Source organism: Bos grunniens, chromosome X, assembly GCF_055505025.1.
Source record: "Bos grunniens cultivar Pamir isolate PY7600 chromosome X, Bosgru_T2T1.0, whole genome shotgun sequence".
Lineage (NCBI taxonomy): Eukaryota > Metazoa > Chordata > Mammalia > Artiodactyla > Bovidae > Bos > Bos grunniens.
The window spans coordinates 36,413,317-36,425,151 of NC_141194.1; the positions used below are offsets into that span (position 1 = coordinate 36,413,317).

General features: G+C 43.8%; 2 pseudogenes across 1 annotated transcript; both read left to right on the plus strand.

The window, feature by feature from the left end:
* The first annotated feature begins 1,377 nt into the window (after nucleotides 1-1,377).
* LOC147340138 (ferritin heavy chain pseudogene) lies at nucleotides 1,378-4,175 on the plus strand (annotated as a pseudogene). The gene has a single exon (XR_015158964.1). The product of XR_015158964.1 is annotated as a ferritin heavy chain pseudogene (transcript).
* A 3,525-nt stretch (nucleotides 4,176-7,700) lies between these two features.
* On the plus strand, nucleotides 7,701-8,264 carry LOC147340139 (ferritin heavy chain pseudogene; annotated as a pseudogene).
* Nucleotides 8,265-11,835: the final 3,571 nt, after the last annotated feature.

Sequence of the window (11,835 nt, forward strand, 5' to 3'; positions counted from 1 at the left end):
ATGCAAACAATAAATGCTGGAGAGAATGTAGAGAAAAGGGAAACCCCCTACACTGTTGGTGGGAATGAAAATTGGTATAGCCACTATGGAGAACAGTATGGCGGTTTCTTAAAAACTTAAGGTAGGAACTACCATATGATCCAGCAGTCCCACTCATGGGTATGCATTGGAGAAAGCCATAATCCAAAAGGACACATGCACCTCATTGTTCACTGAAGCAGGACATGAAAGCAACCTAATAATCAGGACATGGAAGCAACAATATATCCATCAACAGAAGAATGCATAAAGAAGATGTGGTACATATATACAATGAAATACTGTTGTTGTTTAGTCACTAACTAATGTAAAACTCTTTGCAAGCCCATGGACTGTAGCCTGCCAAGCTCCTCTGTCCATGGGATTTCCCAGGCATGAATCCTGGAGTGGGATGCCATTTCCTTGTTCAGGGGATCTTCTTCACCCAGGGATTAAACCCATGTCTCCTGCACTGGCAGGCTGATTCTTTAAGGCTGAGCCAACAGGGAAGCCCACAATGAAATATTACTTGGTCAGAAAAAAAAGAACTAAATAATGCCATTTGCAGCAACAAGGATGGACCCAGAGATTATTATACTTAAGTCAGACAGAGAAAGATAAATGCCATATGTTATCATTCAAATGCAGAGTCATTTTCTTTCAAAAAAAAAAGGTACAAATGAACTTATTCACAAAACATAAAGAGACTTACATATATAAAAAACAAACTTATGGTTACCCAAGGGGAAACGTGGGGGAGAGGGATAAATCAGGAGCTTGGGATGAATATACACACACTATACTATATAAGATAGATAACCAACAAGGCTCTGCTGTATAGTACAGGAAACTCTACTCAATATTCTGTGATAACCTATATGAGAAAATAATCTAAAAGAGAGTGGATATATGTATGTGTATAAATAAATCATCTTGCTCATCACCTGGAACTAACACAACATTGTAAATCAACTATATTTCAATAAAACTAATTTTAAAAAATTTAAAAAACTGTATTTAAAACTCCAGCTGGAGATTGCTTCTCTATCATGTTGCCTTCCTTTTTCCAGAGATCCAAATAAGCAAAAATCATCACTTATCAAGATGTGTTGTTGTTTACTCACTAAATTATGTCCAACTGTTTGTGACCCCATGCACTGTAGCCCGCCAGGCTTCTCTGTCCATGGGATTTCCCAGGTAAGAATACTGGAGTGGGTGGCCATTTCCTTCCTTCCCCAGGGGATAGTGCCAACTCAGGGATCAAACCTGCACATTTCCTGTGTTTTCTGAATTGGCAGGCAGGTGTTTGGTTTTTTTTTTTTTTTTTTTTTTTACCACTAAGCCCCTAGGGAAGCCAATGAAGATTTACAGTTTTCAATATTCAAAGAGTTCAAATTCCAATCAGTCCAGCAGTGGCAAAGAGCAAGGAAAGTATAGTCCACTAATGCTTTTTTTTCCCCCAGATTTCCCTTGCAACATTTATATAATTAGAATATTTTATATCCATGTCATCATACACCCAGAAGCAATTAGCCACAAAGTACAAACTCATTTTTTATGATTCTTGCTTATTCTTCAGCACAAATTATTCACTCAAACCCGTAACAAGAAATTCAAAATGTATGGGTTTAGTATTACAGATCCTAGGGACTACCCTTGTGGTCCACTGGTTAAGACTCCAAGCTCCCAATGCAGGCAGCCAGGGTTCGACTCTTGCTCAGAGAACTAGATTCCACATGCTGCAACTAAGAGTTTGCATGTCACTAAAGATCCTGCATGGCACACCAAAACTCCAAGATCCCACGTGCTGCAACTAAGACTTGGTGCAGATAGATGCATAGATAGCTGGATGGATGGATAAATAGATCAATCAATCAATATTAACATTACAGATCCTGGAGATCTGGTCTGGAATATGACATAGAAGGGCAGTGCAGTTTCCATAAGAGCTAACTCAAAGAAATGGCTGGAGTGTCCCCTCTTGCCTTTCTCCCGTTTGTGATTTATCTAAAGCTTTGTTTCAGTCCTGAGAATTGAATGTAACCATTTTCCTCGCACTCGGAGGACAGAACAATGTAAACGTTTAACATTTTGCGCCTGCTCAAGCTTATTTTTTGGAAACGTGGGGGCCCTTTCTTCTGCATCCTGGAGGCAGTACAAAAACCAAAGGCTTTTTGGACAGTTTTCTTCAGTTAGCCTGCAAGGCTAAAAGCGGTCAGGGGAAGGAGCAAGCCAACTCCCCTGGTGTTGGATCTATCAGTTTCACATTCCATAGTTACCTTTCACCCCTCACTACAGACAGCAGCCCAGATGCTGTTTCACACCGTGGATGACTCCATAGCTACTTAGGTATCAAAGGGTGACAGTGAGGGTCCTTAGCGTACCTGAATTCTCCATGCCATGCATTCCCCAAAGGAGAAGGTCACTGAATAACTGACACACTCTGCCCTCCAATACAAATGGGACTGTACATGAAATGGACATCCCAGCTCTAGAGTTGATCCATGCTAATTAGCCAGGCAAATCAAATGAGTCCTTTATTCCTAAGTTTAAGTCGAGAAAGGTTTGTAAGATATTGAGGGAAGTAAAAGAAAAGATCATGATGAACAAAACAAACTATTTCTGGAGGAAAACTCACAGACATAATACAGAAAACTGAAGAGAATATCATTCAACCTTCAAATACAGAAACGTAATGTAGAAGGAAACAATCAGAGCAGGTCTCCCGAACACTCTGGTGGGAACGGCTCCACATGGCAGAAAGTGAGTGTTGGGCACATAAAGCTTCACCTGTATTGACACTCACTCCTGATCGTTCATATTACCACCTGGGTGCTACCTCCTGTCACAGCAGTGATATTAGATTCTCAAAGGAGAACAGACCCTACTGTGAACTGTGTACCTGAGGGATCTAGGTTGTGCTCTCCTTAGGAGAATAATCCTGAAAACATACTCTCCCTCCAAGGGAAAAATTGTCCTCCAGGAAACCAGTCCCAAGTTTCAAAAATGTTGGAGGATGCTGAATTAGAGAACGAGGAAAAGTTCTTTCAAATTATTAGTAATGCAAAAATTTAAGCATCAGGTGCTCAGGTCAAAGCATTGGTGCCTCACCCAGGCTTTGATGGAACGAACTCAGTGCTCTTGCCCCGCCCACAGGCCCCGCCCACCTGATGACCTCTTCCTTAAGGGACCCAAAGCCCAGGCGCTCACCCTGCACTAACGGTCACCATTTCCTGTCCATCCCAGAGCCCGCACCCAGCCACCTGCCCCGGGGCCCAGAGCCCGCCTCTGGCCGCCGTCATGGGTCACCGTGAGAAGGCTCCGAGGAGGCGGCCAGCACCTCCGCACCCGCTGCTGCCCATCCCGCTGCTGCCCTCGCCGCACCTCCCTCATCCGAGACGCCTTCCGGATGGTCTTGCCACTGCCCGCCATGTTGCCCGCAGCGGCCTGGCAGGGGCGCTACCACTACCGCCCCGAGTGCGAGGCCGCGGCCAACAGCCACGCCACCCTGGAGTTCCATGCCTCCTTCCAGTGCCTGGCCAGGGTCTGCTCCCTGCACCACCACCACGACATGGCCCTGGAGCACTTCTCCCGCGTCTTCCTGCTCCGCTCCCAGGAGAACAGCGAGACGGCCGAGAGCCTGATGTTCCTGCAGAACCAGCGTGGGGGCCGCGTCTCCTTCCTGGACACCAGGATGCCCGAGACCCAAGAGCTGGAGAGCGGCCTCCAAGCCACGCAGGATGCCCTGCACCTGGAGAAGAGAGTCAGCCAGAGCCTGCTCGACCTGCACCACCTGGCCACCGAGAGCAGCGACGCCCACCTGTGCCACTTCCTGGAGACGCGCCACTTGGACCAGCAGCTCGAGTTCATCAAGGAGCTGGCGGACCATCTCACCAACGTGTGCAAGATGGGGGCGCCAGAAGGCGGTCTGGCAGAGTACGCTTTTGACAAGCTCACCCTGGACACCAGTGACAAGGACTGAGCCTGGACTGGACTTTCCCCCGAGTCCCGGGTGACTGCCCAAGGTCACCCTGCCTGCCATGCAGACCACAGTGTTTCCCTTGCAGAATAAGTTCACCTTAGTTTTTTTCTTGCAGTTTTACCAGTTCTTCACATAAAGTTATTTGGTTCCTCAATAAATAAAGGTCTCTGTTTGATTTTTGTGTGCAGCTCTCTCATCTTTTAAACTTTAAAACAGGTATCCAGGAATCTGTCTTGGCTACCCAGGTCTGGTCCATATATAGCTCAGGATCTCTGCAGAGGGATGGAGGAGTTCCTGAGATCCTGGAAAACACAGGACCCCCATGAACAAAGTAGGTGGACAGGGTGGGGTGGGCCATCTGAGGACCTAGTCTATGTGGGTACCTGTATGTGGTAAAATTATATATATATATATATATATATACACACACACACACACACACACACACACATATGTACACACACACACACACACACCATAGTACAGCATTCAAAATACTGGTTGTCTCTTAGTGAGAAGTGAAGGAGATTAGACAGGGAGTAAAATAAAGGAGTCTTCAACTTTACCTGAAAACCTTTAGCTCAATAGATTATGCAAATGTTGAAGTCTATTGCTTCTGAGTAGCATGTGGGGTCCTAAACAGGTATGGTACTGTCCGTCTTTAACAGTGTCTCCCTGGAAAACACTGATACTGGTAACTAAGCCATAGGCTGACTTCCCTATAGACACAGGAGTAACATCCTAGCTCACCATGCTAGTCATACATATTGCCCTTAAAAACATCCATCATATATGTTGTTCAGTCTGTAAGTCATGTCCAGCTTTGCAACACCATGGACCACAGCATGCCAGGTTTCCCTGTCCTCCACTATCTCCCAGAGATTGCTCAACTTCATGTCCATTGAGTTGGTGATGCTAACAATCCCATCATCTGCCACCCTCTTTTCCTCCTGCCTTCAATCTTTCCCAGCATCAGGATCTTTTCTAATGAGTCAGCTCTTCACATCAGGTGGCCAAAGTATTGGGGCTTCAAGTTCAGTCTTCCCACTGAATATTCAGGGTTGATTGCCTTTAGGATTGACTGGTTTGATCTTCTTGCAGTCCAAGGGACTGTCAAGAGTCTTCTCCAGCACCACAGTTCAAAAGCATCAATTTCTTTGGCACTCGGCAATTTATGGTCCAACTCTCTTTCTCTCTCTCTCTCACACATACACACATATTTCTCCCCCTTCCATTGTACCCTTTCTTCCATTAAAGTAATCATACCAGAAAACTCAAACTACCTCAGGAGAAGGGCTGAAAAATATGTGGTCAAGGTTAAGGTCAAATGTTTCTTTCTGAATAAAAAATAAAATAAGACTCCCCAAATATTAAGCCAGTGATTTTGGCTCCTTTAAAGAAAGTAGGTGAGTGATGGTGAGTTGAGGCTAGGAGACAAATTAGGAGACATGGTAGCAGGGCAGACAGACAGTGGTGGCTGGAAGTAGAGTGGTCACTGAGGAAATGAGATCTTCACATGTTCCAGATGGATTTTGGAGACAAGATTTGCTTAAGGGACAGAGGAGAAAAATGGGAAATGGTGAGAAATAATCTCCATTCCAGGTTTTGCACTTGATCATCTGGGTTGAAAGTATTTCTATTAATCAATCTGGGAATGTTAACCGGGAGACCAAAAGGATGTGGGAAGGCATGTCATGTAAGTCTCAGATGCCTATTAGATTCGAAAGTGGAAATGCCTTGCAGGCAGCCAGAAAACTGAATCTGAAGCTCATGTGGAAATCAAACACTGCTCTGAGCACGTTTCTGGGGTTAGATCCCTGTGTGCCCCTCCCACCTCTTGTTCCTGAAAAAGCTTGCAGCAAATTTAATCAGAGAAGTGAGAATGTACAGAAACAAATGAAAACACTTAGCCAAGAACAAATAATAGTTTAGCCATTAAAACACCTTCAGTTTCTTCTCAAGGGCTTTATATAATATTCTGAAATACGTCCTTGAGTTGTCTTGCAGTTACTAAAACCCCACCATGTAGAAAGAGTTAACTACATGCTGACCACAAGAATGTATAACCCAGACCTGCTGAAACCAGAAGGCTCATGACTGAGATTCCTGAAAACATCACCCTGTTACCTCGCCATCAATGGATCAGAGAATTGAGCACAAGGTGATCAGGCATGCTGAGACCCTTTGCCTCACACTGTTGTTAAAAGCCTGGTGAAAGCAGCTGGAGAGCTGGGGTCTTCTCAGCATGAGCTGCTGGTTCTCTTTGCCTGGCCTGCAACAAAGGCTGTACTCTCCCTTATACAACCTGTGCCAGTAGATTGGTTTCACTGTGTTTTGGGGGAGTGAACCCCAGGGTGGTTGAGTAACAAGGTGAGATAACAGTACTGAAAATAAACATAGGAGAGCCAACATCTTCTTGAGAGTGCTGGACTCACAGGACTGGATAAACTAACTATTGGACAAGAAGATAAGCAGAGTCCTGGAAGATTAAGTGAGAGATCACAAAGGTCAGGCCACCTAGGCTTTCTAGTTAGATATCTTTGGTACTGAAGTAGTTTATATGGTATCTAATGTATCATGAGCTCATTTAACCAACCTAGGCCTACTTAACCAGTTCATCTAATTAACAAGTGCTGCCCACTGTCTGTGTACAGGAAGCAGCTTATGTGATGCAGGGCTATGTGGGTTGCTCTGTAGTACAGGTCTCTATAGTCAAAGCTATGGTCTTTGCAGTAGTCATGTATGGATGTGAGAGTTGAACCATAAAGAAGGCTGAGTGCTGAAGAATTCATACTTTCAAATTGTGGTGTTGGAGAAGACTCTTGAGAATTGCTTGGACAGGAGAGAGATCAAACCAGTCAATCCTAAAGGAAATCAGTCCTGAATATTCACTGGAAGGACTGATGTGGAAGCTCCAATACTTCAGTCACCTGATGGGAAGAGCTGACTCATTGGAAAAGACTCTGATGCTGGGAACGATTGAAGGCTGGAGGAGAAGGGGATGACATAGGATGAGACGGTTGGATGGCATCACTGACTCAATGGACATGAGTTTGAGCAAACACCGGGAGATAGTGAAGGACAGGGAAGCTGATCCTGCTGCAGGCCACGTGGTTGCAAAGAGTTGTACATGCCTTAGTGACTGATAAACAATCTCAACAACTTGCCAAGTCGAGAGGAAGGGATGCTACACGATAGAGAGGAAAGTCTTCCACATCTTGCTTGTCTCAACAGGATCCACACCTGTCCTCTCTTCTCACTGTCCCATCCCTTCCTCATCTCTCCATCTGCTCATCCAGTGGATTCCATACTGAGGGCTCTAAATTCCCGCTACTCAAAGTAATCTCCCTGACACCAAGAATACTGGCTTCATTTGGGAGTTTGCTAGAAATGCAGGTTCCTAGCTGGACCCCAGACCAAGTAAATCAGAATCTATACTTGAATGGAATCCCTAGTGATTCATGTGCAAGGTAAAGTTTGAGAAGCACTGATCTACAGAATCTTCTCAGGCACTCACCGTGCATAATGGTTGCCATTTCCTGTCCATCCCAGAGCCCACACCCAGCCACCTGCCCTGTGGCCCAGAACCCACCTCTGTCCTCTGTCATGTGTCTCCGTAAGAAGGCTCCGAGAAGGCAGCCAGCATGTCTGCACCCGCTGCTGCCCTTGCTGCACCTCCCTCATCTGAGACGCCTTCCGGATGGTCTTGCCGCCGCCCACCATGCTGTTTGCAGTTGCCTCGCAGGTGTGCCAGGGCTACCACCACGAGTGCAACAGCCACGCTGCCCTGGAGCTCCATGTCTCCTTCCAGTGCCTGGCCAGGGCCTGCTCCCTGCACCACCATTACCACAACGTGGCCTTGCAGAGCTGCTCCTGCTTCTTCCTGCTCCGCTCCCAGGAGCACAGCGAGACTGCCAAGAGCCTGATGTTGCTGCAGAACCGGCGTGGGGGTAGCTTCTCCTTCCTGGACATGAGAAACTCTGAGACCCAAGAGTGGGAGAGTGGTCTCCAGGCCATGCAGGATACCCTGCACCTGGAGAAGTGTGTCAACCAGAGCCTGCTCAACCTGCACCAGCTGCCCACTGACAGCAGCAACACCCACCTGTGCTACTTCCTGAAGACCCACCACTGGGACCAGCAGGTGGAGTTCATCAAGGAGCTGGGAGACCATGTCAGCATCCTGAGGAACAAGGGGTCCCTGGAAGGCAGCCTGGCAAAGTATGTCTTTGATAAGCTCATCCTGGGTGACGGCGACAAGGACTGAGCCTGGACTGGACTTGCACCAAGTCCCAGGAGACTGCCCAAGGTCACCCTGCCTGCCATACAGACCACAGTATTGCCCTTGCAGAAAAAGTTCACTTAAGTTTTCCATCTTTCAATGTTGCCAGTTCTTCCAATAAATTGCTTCCTAAAAAAATAAAGGCCCCTTGTAGATACATGCGTGCAAACCCTTAACCTTTCAAGTTTTAAAACAGGTATCCAGGAGTCTCTTGAGCTACCAATGCCCTGTCCACAGGCCGCTCAAGATCTGCACAGGAGGGAGGGAAGAAGGGGATCCATGGGACCCTGAACAATACAAAACATACCTTCCCTTAATAAACAATGTGGTATATGGGGTGGGCGTGGGTGAGGTGAGGCCCTGGTGAATGTGGGTGCCTGTGAGTAGATGAGACATAAAAACATGGCCTGAACATCATGACTGGGGTTGATCTCCAGAGAGAGTGAAGGGAAAGGGATTGGGAAGAGAACAAAATAAAGGGGTCTTCATTTTGTTTGGAGCAGACTTCTGGGTAGCAAGATGGGGGCCCTGGATGCTGACATAGCAGAGTTTCTTTCCGACAAGCTCACCCTGGGCTTCAGTGACAATCTAAGTGTAGCAGGGCTGGCTTTCCTAGAGACACACTTCCTGTAGTCACCACTGTTGAGCATGGATGCTGCCCTTACAAAATATCAATGTGTGATTTTTTTACTTGAACTGTACCACCCTGCGATAAAGTAGCATGATACCACTCAAAATTTACCTCAATAGAAGGGCTGAAAAATATGATATAAAAAATATCTGATTTATTGATATGGCAGGAAACATTCCTTTCTCAACATATTCATATACATTACATAGAGTATGTCAAATACCTAAGAACAATTATGATATAGCATTTCTGATCATCATACTTTAAGTATGACCATCTCAAGAAAAATAAAGAACTGACTTGTTCACAGTACTTTTTTCACAAACCACAGATTGTTAGGAATCACTCTTATAAACCTCTAGTGTACCTGGGCTGGAAATATGAAATTTTTAAAAACCAGTCTTCCCAGGTTATATTTATGACTGGAGCAGGATTGCAAGATGCCTTCTTAATATTACAAAGGGGACCAACAAGTTGCTTTTTTTTTTTTTTTCCTTCTAACACAGTAAACATAAGACTTGAGAAAGCACTTCAGTATCTCCATATTTGCTGGATGTAATTCTGCAGTTTTATTTTTCCAGTCAGATGGGGAAAGCATAGCTCATGAACTTTTGTTGACTGAAGTGCACTGTTCTTCAGAGCTATAGCTCACATAACTGCCAATTTACATGAAATGGTCCCTTGGCGACATTCACTCCTACAATGCAAGACACTTTGAGAGCAAAGTTCTCATCTTTGAAACTGCTTTGCCTTTCCAGTTATAAATACAAAACTTTTCAAAGCACATTTAAAGGTAGTGTGGTATTATTTGATTTAAAAAAGAGTTCTGTTATATACATGCACACTGAAATATTTATGCATAAAATATCTTAGCATTTCTTCAAAGTAATAATGGGTGAGGAAATATTGCCAGGAGTAAGTAACTGTTGAAGGTGGGAGATGGTATAACTGAGCTTGACACTGTGGGTCCTTTCTAGGAGAGACCCCTCCCCCATATCCTCTGCCTTAGCTCCTCTCTGAAGTACCTAAATAATAATACCTTTATGTACATTTCCTGAGTTGTTTTACAGATGTTAAAACCATCACCAGAGAATTCTCTGGCAGTCCCGTGGTTAGGACTTGGGGCTTTTATTGTCAGGGGCCCAGATTCAAGCCCTGGTCACCTGGTCAGAGAACTAAGATCCCTCAAGCCACATGGCATGGTCAAAATAATGTTTTGTTTTGTTTTGTTTTAATTAAACACCACCAAACAGAAGAAATTTAACTACTTGATGATCTGAGCATGTACCTCCCTCCAGACTTACTGGTGCCTAAGGACTGATAATGTTGACCCCAGTGACATCGCCCTGGTACCTTACCATCAATCAATCAAAGAACTATGCACAAACCGATCACATATACCCTTCCTCAACTTGCCTTTCAAAATGCTTTTGAAACCCATCAGGGAGTTTGGGTGTTTTGAGCATTAGCTATCCTGAATTCCTTGCTTGGTTCCCCGCAGTAAATGCTGCATTTCTTTGCACCAAAACTCAGAGCAATAGATTGGCTTTACTGCATGAGGGCAAGTAGACCCAAGTTTGGTTTGGTAACAATGGGAATATGGGAATTTATTGTAATATTCTGTCTACTTTTTATACATTTGAAACTGACCACAATCTAGAGATAACTCATACCTTCCAAAACACACCAGTATAGTTTTGTTACAAAGTATTGCAAAAACAGTAATTTTAATGGTTTAATGTGAAATTTATAGCACTGTTTAAGGTAAATCTTGTTTAAAATAATAACCAAAATAACTAGAATAAAATCTAGTTAGTTCTCCTTCACATTCATATATCTCATGAGATGAGTTTCTAGTATTTATACCATTTTTATAATATATTCTAGAACCTTCCATGGTAACATTTTTTATTATTTATATACCAATATTCTTGGATAACTTAACCTTGAGAAAATATTTTTCATTCCTGACAAAACCAATGCATAAATCTTTCACTGCACACGAAGAGATATGAAGAAAATAGGAGAATGTGTAGTTTTGTTTTTATGTATAAGAAACATGGTTATGCTTTTTTTTGAAATTGTTGATGGACAATATGGAAAAATTATTTATATTTAACTTCCAAAATTAACTTAACTCAAAAAAATTCCCTTTGGCAATTAAGATTTCAAAAGCAGATGAAAGGCAATGATTTGATGTCCCATTTACAAAATGTAGCTTTACAAATTATTACATTGAACAACTAATCTAATGTGTAGGTCATGGCCACTTGAACTATTTCCCAGTTTGACAAAGCAACAATTTTATTCAGCACCACTGATGAAAAGGATTAGCACAGATTTTGGAAACATTGAAATATGATTTGAAGCTTGTTTCTGAAAGGTTGTTGTTGAATCACGCAAAGATGCCGGGATTCTTGGCCCCCAGAGGAAAAGAATTTAATCCGGGGCCAGAGACGAGGCTTGATCGCTCAGAGCTTTTGTGTAATAAAGTTTTATTAAAGTATAAAGGAGATAGAGAAAGCTTCTGACATAGGCATCAGAAGGGGGCAGAAAGAGTACCCCCATGCTAGTCTTCAGGTGGATGTTATATAGTCACTAGCAGTCTGTTAATGAAAGAAAGGAATGTCTTAAAACTCAGAATGGCACCAGGCCCCTCACCCATAAGATGCATTTTGGGATAATCTTGGCACCAAATGGCTCATCCTGGGCCATAAAATGATTAACTTGAATCTTGAAGAAGGGAAGATCACCATACAAATAGTTTTGTTTACATAGATTAGAGGAATAATATCTGAGTATAACATACTGGTTTGTCAAGTAGGTTCTGAGCCAAGAGGCAGAATCGACTTGAAGACAGAGTTTGGGGTAAATGCATAGTACATTAGCATAGCTTAAGACAAACATTTCCATAAGAAAAAGGCA